At 51.1% G+C, this 14322-nt stretch overlaps 1 long non-coding RNA gene across 1 annotated transcript in view; it reads right to left on the bottom strand.

Moving 5' to 3' along the window:
• Positions 1-14274: 14274 nt before the first annotated feature.
• Positions 14275-14322, bottom strand: part of LOC122458817 — a 32248-nt gene continuing 32200 nt past the window's right edge. Inside the window, exon 4 of the long non-coding RNA XR_006279095.1 lies at positions 14275-14287. This is a non-coding gene — a long non-coding RNA (uncharacterized LOC122458817). The remainder of the gene's footprint in view (positions 14288-14322) is intronic.

Here is a 14322-nt window from a genome sequence, read left to right as displayed (position 1 = left end):
TGTGAAAGTGCCAGGGAAATTGGCTGTTTTATCTCAGAGCCCAGCTCCGTCCCCCACCCCAGGGAAATGAGCCCATCCACAGGGCTGCCAGCTGGTGAGGGGACAGGAATGGAGCTATTGAAACACATGGAGGGAAAGAGCCCACAGGGAAGTTGGGGCAGGAGCAGGGACCACAGAGGAAGGACACAAAACTTGTAGGATGTCACCAGTTGGTTACCTAGAGCCAGATCCTGACTTCTATGGGAGTGGGGGGTTCTCAGCATTAGGTATCATCATTTTCAGGCACCCACTCCCAGAACACAGTGACCATAAGGGTCACATGATTTCTGTGTTGAATGGGACAAATCCCCCTCCAGGTACTAAACCGCCTGGTGGTGACTCTGTGATTCCATTGGAGCATGGATGTTGCGAAGACCCCAGCCAGTGTACACCCAGCAATGGGTACAGAAGGAGACAGGCACTGAAACCAGAATGCCAAACCTCACAAATAGAAAAGGAGTACTTGTGGCACCTTAGAGACTAACAAATTTATTAGAGCATAAGCTTTCGTGAGCTACAAATGCATCCGATGAAGTGAGCTGTAGCTCACGAAAGCTTATGCTCTAATAAATTTGTTAGTCTCTAAGGTGCCACAAGTACTCCTTTTCTTTTTGCGAATACAGACTAACACGGCTGCTACTCTGAAACCTCACAAATGAGTATGTCTTTCTCTCCCGGGGCGAACATCAGAGATGCCAAGGAACTGTGGTGCCAGGAGGGGCTCGAGGACACCAACCACCTTGGCTACAGGAATATGGCCAGGGTGGGGGAGGTAAGGACTCTCAATCAATGCACTGCACCAGCTCAGGTGCAGAGCTGTGTCTCCCCCTGCAGTAGCTGTGTCCTGGATTCAGGACAAGAGCCTGCCACTTATTTCAAGCTGACAGTGTTCAGCTGCAAGAGGCTGAAGATCCTGGGTTGGAGCCTTGCTAACGGCCATGGTTTGTGTGTGTTACATGGATCCATTGCAACATAGCATAATCTGGCTCCACTCACTGACTCCCTGGCTGACACCCAAGTGTCTGAGAGGGGAGCTACTGGGTCAGTGCGTTGGGAAGGACACACCCAGCTATTGCCTGACCAGATCCTCACTGAATTTCCTGAACCCTGTAGAAGCATAGGAAGGGTGTGCTGTTTGCCAAGCACCATCGTGAGTCAGGAAGCAGAATCTGCGCCTGCCCTGGGAGTTGGGTCAGCGGCACTGAGCTTCTACCCTGGGCTGAATTACTGCATTGTATGCAAGGCTCATGGGAATGTGAGTGGGGTGGGGAGTGGGAACGGAGGCAGCTCTGAAAGGCCCATACCTCCAGCATGTGAGCTCCAGGAGATATCGCTGCTGGAAGCAGTAGAGGGTCCTGTGTGGTCTTTGTGAGCTATGTTCCAGAGTGCACCAGGCTCATGCACACTGACACATTCCCAGCATGTCGTGGCACCTGCATTGGATCCTGCTCCAGAAAGAGCTAGGAGAGGCCTCAGTGCCTGCAACCTCTTACTGAAGGGGGTTCCCTGGGTCATGGGACCCCAAAGGTCCTCATGGGGGATTAGCCGCCTTGGCTGCAGCAGGACTCTGACCCTCCTGTGAGCCACTAGTGGGATTTGGAGCCTGGTTCTGAGCAATTGCCAAGGGCTCTGGTGCTGTTGGTTTTGGTCTTCAGAGAGATCTTCTCAGAAGGCCAGAACAGATCCTTCCTGCAGGCGGCGCTGCTGGCCATCCACGACCCTCGGCTACATGTCAGCCAGGCTGGGCTGGTCCTAGCTTTCTCCATCATGGGGGAAGCCGACCAGCTGATAAGGGATGAGGTAACCAGAGAAGGATTGATCTAGCTTTGGGGAGAGACCCAGGGCCTTTTTCCTCCAGGCCACGGAAAGTCACTGCCATCCAGTACCCTTTCACTAACCTGGGAGCAAGGGGACAAATGAGTCATGGCAGGTGCCATTGTTAGGTGCCAGCTTGTCCCCAGAGCAGATCAAAGCAGTTCAGACCCAAGGCTCAGTTCAGCAAGGCTATTTCATAACAGGCATCATATCAACAGGATAAGCTGCCATTGCTGATGCTTGTGCCCCTTATGACCTCTATGAGCCTTTCTTCCCCTCAGGGCCTCAAGCAGGTTCCTAGTGGTCTAGTGTCCAGTTATCTGAGCCACATCCATAGCTGCCCCATCACTGGCAACCTTGGAGGCCAAGTACTGAAAGAGCCATGAAGACTAACCAGGCTGAGCTCAGGCATGTGGGCCGGGGAAAGCTCGCCCTGCTGCTGGATGGGTTGGGCCTGCTCTGGGAGAACTGGAGGATTCAATCAGCAGAGGCTGCCCATGTGGCCCGTTCACCAGAGCTACCATCCACGGCTTCACCATAAGGACTGGGGGTCACATGGGGAAAGGTGTCAACTTCCTCTCACCCCTCTTCACTACTGCCAAAAGCCTCCCAAGCCCTCAGCTGGAGAGAGAGGGGTGGCTGAGAGGATTCTGGGGAGCTGAGATGCTTCCCTGGATAGGTTTGGAGGTAGAACAGCCCTCATAGGGGGCTGAGAGGAATGGGGGAAGAGTTCACTCTGCAGTGGTGGGAGTCAGGTTGGATCATTAGTGAGGAGACAAGACTTCATCTCAGGGGTTGGGTGGGGGAATCCGTCCCTTACATATGGGGCGGGGCTGGGTGGAAATTTAGCTGGCTCCAGGTGCCGCTATTACCCTTTGTTGCCGGGAGTGTCTGAGTCTCTGACTAATCCTTGTTCCCTTGCAGGAGAAGGATGTTACAAACAAAGTGATGGCCCACCTATTTTACATCCGGTGCTTGTGCCAGGTGTCCAAGGCACTGCAGGGGCTGTGCACCATGGGACATCCTTAAAGGCCACTCCCTCGTATGTCCAACATCTCACACTCCCTGCTACAGGTACTGCTCTGTCTCACTGTACATGGGGGAGAGTGGCAGGTGGGAGGTGAGATAGAGTCTGCAGTGCTGAGAGAAACCCTCTCCCTTCTGGGTGGGGTGGGGTCTTCCCTCTGCTCCCGAATCCCCTTTGTCTGGGGCATGAGGTTCTCCTTACCCTCCTTTTTCTTCTCCTTGTCATCATGGGCAGCGGGTGGAGGCTCTGAGGAGGGATAGCTGATGGATTCCTTCATCAAGTAGTTGCTGAACCGACAAGAGGGGATGCCATTTTAGATTTGGTTTTGGTGAGTAGTGAGGACCTCATAGAAGAAATGGTTGTAGGGGACAACCTTGGTTCAAGTGATCATGAGCTAATTCAGTTCAAACTGAACAGAAGGATTAAAAAAAAATAAATCTGCGACTAGGGCTTTTTGATTTCAAAAGGGCTGACTTTCAAAAATTAAGGAAATTAGTTAGGGAAGTGGATTGGTCTGAAGAATTTATGGATCTAAAGGCAGAGGAGGCCTGGGATTACTTCAAGTCAAAGCTGCAGAAGCTATCGGAAGCCTGCATCCCAAGAAAGAGGAAAAAATTCATAGGCAGGAGTTGAAGACCAAGCTAGATGAGCAAGCATCTCAGAGAGGTGATTAAGAAAAAGCAGAAAGCATACAGGGAGTGGAAGATGGGAGGAATCAGCAAGGAAAGCTACCTTATTGAGGTCAGAACATGTAGGGTTAAAGTGAGAAAGGCTAAAGGTTAAGTAGAGTTGGACCTTGCAAAGGGAATTAAAACCAATAGTAAAAGGTTCTATAGTCATATAAATAAGAAGAAAACAAAGAAAGAAGAAGTGGGACCGCTAAACACTGAGGATGGAGTGGAGGTTAAGGATAATCTAGGCATGGCCCAATATCTAAACAAATACTTTGCCTCAGTCTTTAATGAGGATCTTAGGGATAATGGTAGCTTGACAAACAGGAATGAGGATATGGAGGTAGATATTACCGTATCTGAGGTTGAAGCGAAACTCGAACAGCTTCATGGGACTAAACCGGGGGGCCCAGATAATCTTCATCCAAGAATATTAAAGGAATTGGCATATGAAATTGCAAACCCATTAGCAAGAATTTTTAATGAATCTGTAAACGTATGACTGGAGAATTGCTAACATAGTTAGCATAGTTCCTTGCCCACATGGTCAGGGTTCAGCTGATCGCCATATTTGGGGTCAGGAAGGAATTTTCCTCCAGGGCAGATTGGAGGAGGCCCTGGGGGTTTTTCGCCTTCCTCTGCAACATAGGTCACCGGTCACTTGCTGGAGGATTCTCTGCACCTTGAAGTCTTTAAACCATGATTTGAGGACTTCAATAGCTCAGACATAGGTGAGAGGTTTATTGCAGGAGTGGGTGGGTGAGATTCTGTGGTCTGCATTGTGCAGGAGGTCAGACTAGATGATCATAATGGTCCCTTCGGACCTTAATATCTATGAAGGTAGCTCCCAGCTCTACCCCTTTCACCCATGCCCAGAACCCCAAGAGCCCCCTGTCTCCCCATCATGGCCAGAAGCACAAGCGCCTCCCCCCTCCTCCCACCCGAGGGAGCACTATCCAGGCTGGTTAAAGCCCTGAGCTTCCCCCCCCCCCCCCGCCCGGAGGAGCCCTGGCTGGGCTGGCCGAAGCCCCGAGCTGAGCCTCCCCCTTCCCGCGGCTGGTCACAGCCGTGCCATGCCTTTCCTCCCTTGACCCATCCCACTGACCTCCCAGAGAAAAGCATCTGTAGAAGATGCTTTTGATATGCCCCATGCAGGTATGTGCTTCCTAAGCTATCTTGGAACCTGCATGGGAAATAATAAAGCAAAACTTCGCTGCCAAACCCTGCAACCAGGGGTCTGGTGGTTGTGTCCGCAGCAGCGCTGGGGGAGGCAGAGCCTCCCCTGGCCTATTATACCCGCCGCCCATGCTTGTTGTCTCTGGCATCACCCCTGCTCCCAGGCCAAGCTCTCCCTGCCTGGCCTGATGCAGAAAGGCCTGCATGTCAGGGGGAATGGCCAAGCACCGCATCTGCAGCACTCCCTGACTCAGGGCTATGGCAGGGTCCCTCAGTCCCTCCCCCATGCCAAGGGGAAACAGGAGGAATCTGCCCTCAGGAAGCCAGACCTAGAACGCCACTTCCCTCTCACCACCATGCCCCACCCTCACCCCTCTGCCCCATGCCCAGAGGCCAGTTTAGGAAGCATCACGCTGTTGGGGCCATGTGGCTGGCCCACCCCAGGACAACAACAAATGAGAACATCTGTAGAACCAGGATTTATCATCAGTAACCATTGCAGTCTGGGAGTGGTGGCTTGATGTGGAACCCCTCCCCTGAGCTCACTGCACAGATGTTCCCATGGCCCATGTCACCCATGAGCTAGTGAATGTCTGACCCACCCCCCACCCAGGGCCCAATCCACCCACATTGTATCTGAACACTTCCCAGCCAGGAATGAAATTCCCCAAGCACCCTGGGGCAGGGAAGGATCCTCCCCATCTGACAGGTGGGGACTAAGACACAGAGGAGGAGGTCCTAGTACATAGCATGGATGGGAGCTTCCCTGGGCCTGAATCCAAGCCCAGGGACACAGACATCTTTGTCATCATGCTGTCCTTCTTTTATTCCTAGGAAGAGAATCCCCAGGTGAGGATGCATGGGACTTGAACCCAGATCTGCAGGGCTCCAGGTGGGCAGTGCCTAGGAGTACCCATAACTTAGCTGCGCAACAAGGCAGACCCCTGCCCTGCCCTCTAGTTCCTGGCTATTGACTCTGGCTTGATCCAACCCCACCACTGACCTGCTCCAGCCTTGCCTCCTCCTCCTGATTCTTCCCAAGCTATCAGATTCTGACTACCCGGCTTCGACTTTCCGCCTGTATCTGGACTCTGGCTTGGCATTGACTTGGCTTATATTTGGACTCCGATCACCCGGCTTTGACCTCTGGCCAGCACTTGGACTCTGGCTCCGGCTCTGATTCTGGTTTGTCTATGGAGTCTGATCTCGGTGTTGACGCTGGCATGACCCTAGATCTTGATTCTAGCACCACTCTTAGCCTAGGTGCAATCCTATACCTAGCTGCAATGTAAGCTCCAACCACTAGAGCTAATTATCGTATGCAGCATGTGACATCAGGTGGTGCAACTGTTTAGAGAAAAGCAGGCTTTCCAGAAGTAAGTGGCACATACACAAAAGGGGACACATCACATCAGGTGTGAATCAAGGCCTTGCTACCTGAGCCTAGCCCTGTGGTGCCCCTACTGGAGTGGCTCAATGGAGATGACTGAAAATGTAGGGGTTTCCTTAACCAGCCTCCGCCCCTGGACCTACTCTACCATTCTTGGCTCTGACACCCGACATTCCTGATAAATACCAGGATTATGTGGACATCTTTGAAAGAAAGGAGGACGCATTGCCTCTGCACCGAGGCTATGACTGCCCTATTGACCTACAACCTAGCCCGAAAGTTGCCTTTGGCCATATTTACGTAATGTCCAAATTTACGTAATGTCCAAAGCAGAACTAGTGGATCTCCCTATGTACAGCCATTAAAACCGGTCCAAAGGGTTTATTTGCTATTAAACATTTCCCACAGGGGTCCCAGCCCTCTTTGGAAAAAAGAAAGGTGCGGACTGCCAATGACAGGAGGGGCCAGTCTTTCCGTAGGGAAACTATTTGCTGAGGGGAGGTACTGAGCCCTTGGCACTGACTGAATTCCTAAGCCCTGTTTGTGGCAGCAGTTCCTGCCTCATCTCCATTCCTTGAGCTCCTGATCCCATCCTCCTCCTCAGCGGTAGTGAAGCAAACTCTGGGTCCCTTCCCTCACTCTGGCACAATCCATGCCCAGAGTGTCCAATCCCCATGCTGTCCTCCCCTCCCCTCCTGTTGTGGGGGAGAACTTCCTGCCCTTCATTCTCACCTCCCTTTTTGGTCTTTCTTCGATGGGGTCTCTGAACTGGAAATGAGCAGGGGCTCCCTCCCCTCTCTGTCTTCCAGGTTCTGGGATCTGTTCCTGACTCCTACATCAATGCAGCCTGAAGCTGGCCCAGCTTGGGGAGCAATGACCTCATCCTGTCAAACCAAGAAGAGCTGTCTCTCAGTGATGCTTAGATGGAAAACCACACCCCCCTCACGGAGGTAGGAACCACTCACTCATCTGGGTGATTGTGGCTCTTGGGACAAAGATCAGGTTCCTGGCTGAGAGCATCCCTTATCCCTGGATCCCAGCCCTAGGACTCAGACGTTGTTCTCATTGTACTGTGTTGATTTGATTCCTAGGAAAAGCATCGCCAAAGGAGGTGTAAGGATCCTGGACTCTATTGCTTGCAAGAAGCTTCAGCCACCTTCACAGGTAGAGGTCACTCTTTCATACAATTATACCAGTGCCCTTTCTGGTGTCCAGCTCTGCTCCCTCTAGCAGGACAGAGACAACCCTTAACTCCCAGAGTCCTGATTTCCTGCCCTTCCAGGGGCTGAGGGCTTGTATTGTCCCCACCCTGTCATCAGATATTTTTCCTATGGGAATCTCATGAGAGCAGAGAAGGAATCTCCTCTTCTCTTAGAACTAGTCTATTCAGTAAATCCACCTACACTGACCTCATCTTACTGCTAATCTCAGCTAAACAAAGCAGCTATCTTCTGAAAACCCTTAGCGTGTGGGGGTGAGGTGGAGCGGGGAGACTGGAGCTCCAGCAGATTCCCCTGAAGAACACCACCCTGTCTTTCTGTGGTCAGGCTGGGGTGCACTATCTATCATGGAGGTGAAGACCAGATGGGAGCTGCTGGATTGGCCTTGATATGCCATGTCCTTGTACAGATGAAGGACCTACATTACAGAGATGTCCAGCAGCAGATTTACCACATGTGGCCTGGAATGGGCTAAACAACCTACACTGATAGTTAAAAAAAACCATGGCCACATATAGACACCACGGGCATTGGTGGGGACTGAACCAGGGTCCGTCAGCACAAGCCCCTCTCACTCAAGCTAAAAGGGGTCACTCTAGGAGTGTAGGAGAGGTACCAGGTGAGTCTGATGGAATGAATAGAAAGGGGAGCCTGAGCTGAGGTTGCTGGGCCCTTCCCAGTAGCAGCAGGATGGGTGTGAAATGAGAGGAGGGGATGACTGGGGTGGAGGATGTTTTTACACAGGGAGATGTTTGCATAGGGACCTTTGGAGGTGAGAAGGAGAAGTCTGAGCTGGACATGGAAAAAGGGCAGCCAGAGCCAGACTTGGGGAAGTGGGGAAGACAGCACCAGGAGAGGAAGATCATCTCAGCAGCTGCAGTTTGGATGGCTGGTGGCGGGGAGCGCGGAGAGTGGGGAAGTCACCAGAATGTGATCTGGGGTCTTGTCAGTAGGAAGAGCCTGGATATGCTGTCAAAGAGATCAGCCCCATTTTAACCGAGGGAGGAACAGAGATGGAGCGGTGAAGAGTTCTCTGAAACTTAGAAAGGAGGCTGATTGTGACTCTGTTCTGGTTCTAAGTCCTGTGCTTGGACCACACCTCAGTGCAACCGTCTGTAAATTAATGACCCACCTGAACAACAGCCAGCCCTGCCGCATCCTGGCCTGGAGCACAAAACTGAGAATCTTGCAGGAGCTTCCTCAGGTCAGTGTCAACCAAGGCTGGTGGCCTGCTGGAGAGTCTGTCTGACCCATTTGGGAAGCAGCCTCTTAGAAATGGCTGTTCCACATAAGGGCATGGGCGTTGCAAAAACTCTCCAATGCACAGAGCTCTGACTAACAAGGCTTGTGTTCTGTCACTAGAGTCCTGATGGCAGAGACCAGATGGCTGCCTCTCTGCTCTGGGCCACGGTGTTCTGCACTGAGGAACCAGTCCGTTCTCTGCAGACTGCAGGGATCTGAAATCGTTTGCAGCCCGTGCTATTGCTGTACCCTGGAGAAGGTATATTTGTCTGGGGCTGAATTTTTGATACCGGGGCTAGATACTGCCGACTTTATTCACTGTTGTGACGATGTTCAGTGGTAGTTCTGTGTGAGCGAGGTCTACAGGAATGAGCCTCATCTGAATGGGTGATCTCTTACTGAGATAGAACCTTGTGGGCTGGATTGTACCCTGTGTGTGCAATTCCATTGGCAGTGGAGATGCACAAGTAGTTAGCTTTGGAGAGAGTGGTAGTTTAAGCCTAATACTTTTGAGAGGCTTGGGTGGAGGTTGCTAGAGATGAGGAGACCCCCTCCTAGGCCTTCTGAGGTTAGTCGCTATTATCCCCATTATCTGGGATTCAGACGGGAAGTGACTGGCTACAAAGTCACACAGAACATCACTGTCAGAAGCAGAAGCAGTCCCGGTACAAACTACCTACCCACTCCACCCACTAGACCATGCCCCCTTTCCAGAGCCACAGAACCCAGGAGCCCTGACTCTCAGACCTATGCCTTGCATCACAAGGCCAAACCCCCTCCCGCTAAGGGAGCTATAGAAGGGACCATCTGTAGAGACCCCCTCTACTCTCCCACTGTCAGCGTTTCCATGGGTGAGAAGTGCATGAGCAGAGATTCCCCTGTGAGAATCCTAGGGGCTGCACACTTGGCTTTCACAGGGAAGGCCTCTGGCAGCCATTGACAGAGTGCTCCATTGAGAAGATTTTCCATCTCTAACAAAGGGTTTCCGTTCTCCCAGATCAGCGGCCACGTAGCAGAATGCAAAAGAGCCGTGTGGAGATGGGCTAGAGGAGTCACAAGAGTCACCATGTGGCTGTGCAGCAGGTGCAGTGCCTGCCATAGCCATGCACCAAACCCTGCACTCCAGACAACCCAGGCTCAGTTTCCCTTGATTGCGAAGGGGACTTTGGCTTGGGGAATCGGTCGCTGGTGCCCATACACAGAGAACTGAGATGTTTTCATGAGGCTACTCAGTGGTACATGCAGCTCCATCCAGACAAGTGGCGAATGTATGTTAAAGAGCGAGGCTGGGACCTCGGTGGAGCTCTGCACTCAAGCATCCACAGCCAGGAGAGAGACGATGGGAAGCTCGCTAAGATGGCTGGCCACAGCATTGAGAAAAAGCAGTTTGGCAGCTAGTTCATGGGAAATAACAAGGAACTAAATATCAAGGGCCTTTCCCTGCCCACTAAAGTGTTAAAAATGTGTCTCTTGACAATCGCTCCAATCTTTATAATGTCCCAGTATAATTTAAGGCAGCGGGGCGGGGAATTTCTAAATGTAATATTTCATGCTTCTAAAATGACCTATTAGGTTCAATCTCTAAGCACCTAATTCTACAACTTGAGCTGAACTGAACAAATTCCTCGGGGGGTAGCAGTAGACAGCTCCCGTCCTTTCTGTGGACTAGCCTCCAGGGAGGCATTCAGTACATCAGAGCAGCATGAGGTTCCCCTTGCAGAGTTGCCTATTGGCACTGCCCTTGTCGGGAAGCACATCAGGGTACTGTGGACTGGGCAGGAGAGACACCTCCAAATCTGCACAGCCTGAGGATCCAGAGAGCTCTGTCCAGATCCCAATGCTTCTTCAGAGCAACTGAGGAGCCAGATGACACCTGGACTCTCCCTCTCTCCATGCCTGAGCAGCACAGAAGCAGCTGTTTAAAGGCATGTCAAGTGCCATCTCCCGTGACACTCACATGTGGGTCACTGATGCATTTGCGGAGTCCAGGCTGAAGGCCATACACTCCTCTGGGCTCTGGGAAGCAGGAGAACTTGTACTGCAATAAATCTTTCTGTGCCCCTGCTGAGCAAGCAACCTCTCTGCTCCGCTTGCTGGTTTCCAGCCCCCAGGAAGCACTGAGAGGTAAGGAGACAGTGATACAGTTGCCCGAAAGGTGGATGTATGAAGAAGCAGAGCTAAAGGGTAACAGACAGCCGTGCTATAGTGTTCCCCTTAGATTTACTCCAGCAACCACCTGGCTCTTCCTGCCATGGGCCACACCACTTAGGTTCCCATTGTTGAGCCAGGTTCCCCAACAACAAAGCTGCCTCAGGCTCACTATAGGCTTTCCCGCTGCCCTATTGTGAGAGAGGTAAGAAATGAAGTCCAGGCACTCCACAATCCTCTCACAGCAAACAGTGTGGGGTATTATGCACATTTGCAAACTGATAAATTTGCGTACTGTTGCAAGAAGCTGCACTGCCCCCAGGCAGCTCTGTGTTTAGAGCAACATTAATTCCCATAAAGAAAAGGAGTACTTGTGGCACCCTAGAGACTAACAAATTTAGCTGTAGCTCACGAAAGCTTATGCTCTAATAAATTTGTTAGTCTCTAGGGTGCCACAAGTACTCCTTTTTGCGAATACAGACTAACACGGCTGCTACTCTGAAACCATTAATTCCCATGTGGCTTTCTGAGAGGAAATGCTGAGGAGGACCTGAAGGGAGGTTACTGTGGAATGCAGGCATTCCCCTGCTTCTATTCAGGTTCTGCTATTCCAGTGCTGCAGAGTTGGGAGGGAAGACTTGAGGGTTGTGGGGGAGCGTGATGGAAGGGGTTAAGGTGGCCAGGTAAGCCTATGAATTCCACAGGCTGCACCTGGAGGAAGAGTGAGGGAGCAGGGGTTGATTGCAAGCAGATTGCAGCTGGGAAAGGGCTGTCACTCCCTGGGAAGGAGGAGGAGGGTTTGGAGCTGGCACACCCAGAGAAGTTGGGGAGACCAGAAGAGCAGGAAGCAGCTCAAGGAAGGAGCAGTGGGGGTTGAGAGAGGAAAGCCCAGAACTTCTGTGTGGAGGGTCCCTGGACTGAAACTCGGAGTAGAAGGTGGGTCCAGGTTTGCCAACCAGCCAGTGAAGTAGGGGCACCCGAGGCAGTGAATGGGAAGACTGCCTAGGACTGCTGAAACAAGGACCTGGGTAAACCCCGGATGGGGGCAGGAACACTGAGTGATCTGGCTGGAGGGCTGAGTCATGAAGAGGACACTGCGGTTCCTGGAGTGAGAGAGGGACTGCAGAGCTGAGAGTGAGATGGAGTGATGGTGTACAACAGTAGGACAGGGCATCAACCTAATGAATCAGAGTGGTCAGGGGAAGATGCCTGACTAGCAGTGAGTGGAGAACCCCATCTCGGAGCATGCTGCAAAACCAGCAGTGTGTGCTACTGCAGATGCAGAGATGTCTTTCTTGCCGTACACCTGCCAATGGAGGGAAGCGTCTGACTCTGGGAATTTCTCCCTGGCTACAGCTAACCCATCTTTACACTCAAGTGTAATGCTATGATGTACTGTAAACAGCAAACAAGATACTCAACCTCAGAATGCTGTTAGCACTGTCTTAGGGTGATGGCCAGATATCATTCAACAGGATTGCTCTCTTATGACCCTTTCAGAGTGCATTGAGCCTGTGCTGACCCAACCTTCCCTACCCCAACCCCCAGGACTTGGCTCACAGAAACTCTCAGGGAATGGTGACAGGTTTCAGGGTGGTAGCCGTGTTAGTCTGTATCAGCAAAAACAATGGGGAGTCCTTGTGGCACCTTAGAGACTAACAAATTTATTTGGGCATAAGCTTTCGTGGGCTAGCACCCACTTAGTCAAACGCAACTGATATAGTGGGTTCTAGCCCACAAAAACTTATGCCCAAATAAATTTGTTAGTCTCTAAGGTGCCACAAGGACTCCTTGTTGTTTCTTCTCAGAGAATGGGTTCCTCCACCACAAGCCGGGGAGTGGAGCTAAGCTGCTCCAGGGTTGTACTGCAGCCTCAGGGCTGTAGTGGCACCTTCCAGTGAGAGGGGTTGTACCAGTGGGGTGGGCTGCATCTCAGAAGTGGGGGATAATCTCATGGGTTGGAGACTAGTGATGCATCTAGGAGGACATTCCTCTAACAGTACAAAGGGAGGGTACTCAGCTGTCAAATGGGGTTCTAACTCAGGGTGTTGGGAAGATATTGACTAGAGGTGGTAAAAAAATGTGAAGAGAAGAAACTGAATTGTTTATGCACCATTGCTAAGAGACTGGGTAAGAAGCAGGAGGAACTAAAAGTTCTCATTGATAACTACATTTGATATAATTGGTATTAAAACCTGGGGGCATGATTTGCATGATTGGACTGTTAAAATCACCTGCTGCAGAGACAGCCTTATGTCTAGTATTTTGCAACTTTTGAGTGCTTGACTTTGCAACCAGAATGTTTTTATTGTTGTGTCTTTGTGTGTGTGTGTTATCAATATGCAGAACATAGAACTTTAGAAAGATTGTTGGCTGTGCTACAAGCACTACTTATATCAGCTGTCACTATATGCCGAGCGTTCAACCCTGTTAGGTCTGAGAGCCGAGTCTTCCCTTCAAACCTGCAATAGTCCAATCAACACTGAAGAAATCAACCTTTTCTCATATAAACTGATAGCCACAAGTATTTTCTATTTTTCAAAAAGACACTTCCACAAACATGACAGATGTGTGGTCACATTGCTTAATGCACTATGGGAAGGTGCTCAGATACTATAGTGATTAGCACAGTATAAAAACCTATAACTAGGGCCCTATCAAATGCACAGAGCATTTTGGTCAATTTCAAGGCCATGGGGTTTTTTAGTTAGTCAGTCAATTTCATGGGTTTAGATGTTTACATCTAAAATTTCATGGTGTAACAGTGGGGGTCCTGACCCAAAATTGAATAATGGGCGGGGTGGGGGGGATTGTTTGAAAGTTGTTCTGGGGGGCGGGGTTACAGACTGCCACTTTCATTTCTGTGCTGGGCTTTGAAGGCAGCAGCCACCAACTTTCCTGAAGCTAGAGGAGGTAGGTCGCAGCTGCTGGGAGTGCCTCAGCTGGTGGCTCCTAGCTGCTAGTCCATTGGCAGATTAACACAGGTACCTTGACCAAATCTGCAGGGGGCAGAAGCCCCTAGCTGGGTGCCCTGAGCTCCAAGTGGAGCTGCAGGGGGTGGAAGCCGCAAGCCCCAACTGCAGCCACCTGGTGGAAGCCCTGAATCGGGGCATCCAGAGCCATGGCAGGAGTGGGGTGCAAGCCCCAAGGCTGGCGTCCAGAGCTCTGGCTGCAGCCACAGGGGCCAGGAACCCTGAGACCCGGCAACCCAGCTCCAGCTGCAGTCACCACGGTGCCTTTGTCATGCAGTGATTGTTTTGGGCAGTCTGTGTATTTCTGTTTTCATAACTGAAGGTTATGAGGGGCATTTGAAGTTGACCTGTATATGTTCCATTTCATGTCATTGCAGTCAGAATTCCAAAGTTTGCAGGGATTCTTTAAAAGCATGTTTCCCTTCCCTCGACATTCTGTCATGGTCGCCACAATTGGTTCCTTTAAAACAGCAAGGGCACAATTTTTTACCAATGTTTGTTACGAGTTGAATAAATTGGTTATTTTTCAGAAAAGCTCTTTGTTTTGCACTGCACAGTGTTTAAACTTATCCACTTTGCCCTCTACCCTCCCCCCCCCCCAACACACACACACCCTTCCTCC

This window comes from Dermochelys coriacea, chromosome 2 (assembly GCF_009764565.3).
Source record: "Dermochelys coriacea isolate rDerCor1 chromosome 2, rDerCor1.pri.v4, whole genome shotgun sequence".
Classification (NCBI taxonomy): Eukaryota; Metazoa; Chordata; order Testudines; family Dermochelyidae; genus Dermochelys; species Dermochelys coriacea.
The sequence above is the reverse complement of the archived record's forward strand: the minus strand, read 5'-3'. Positions and strand labels throughout refer to the sequence as shown.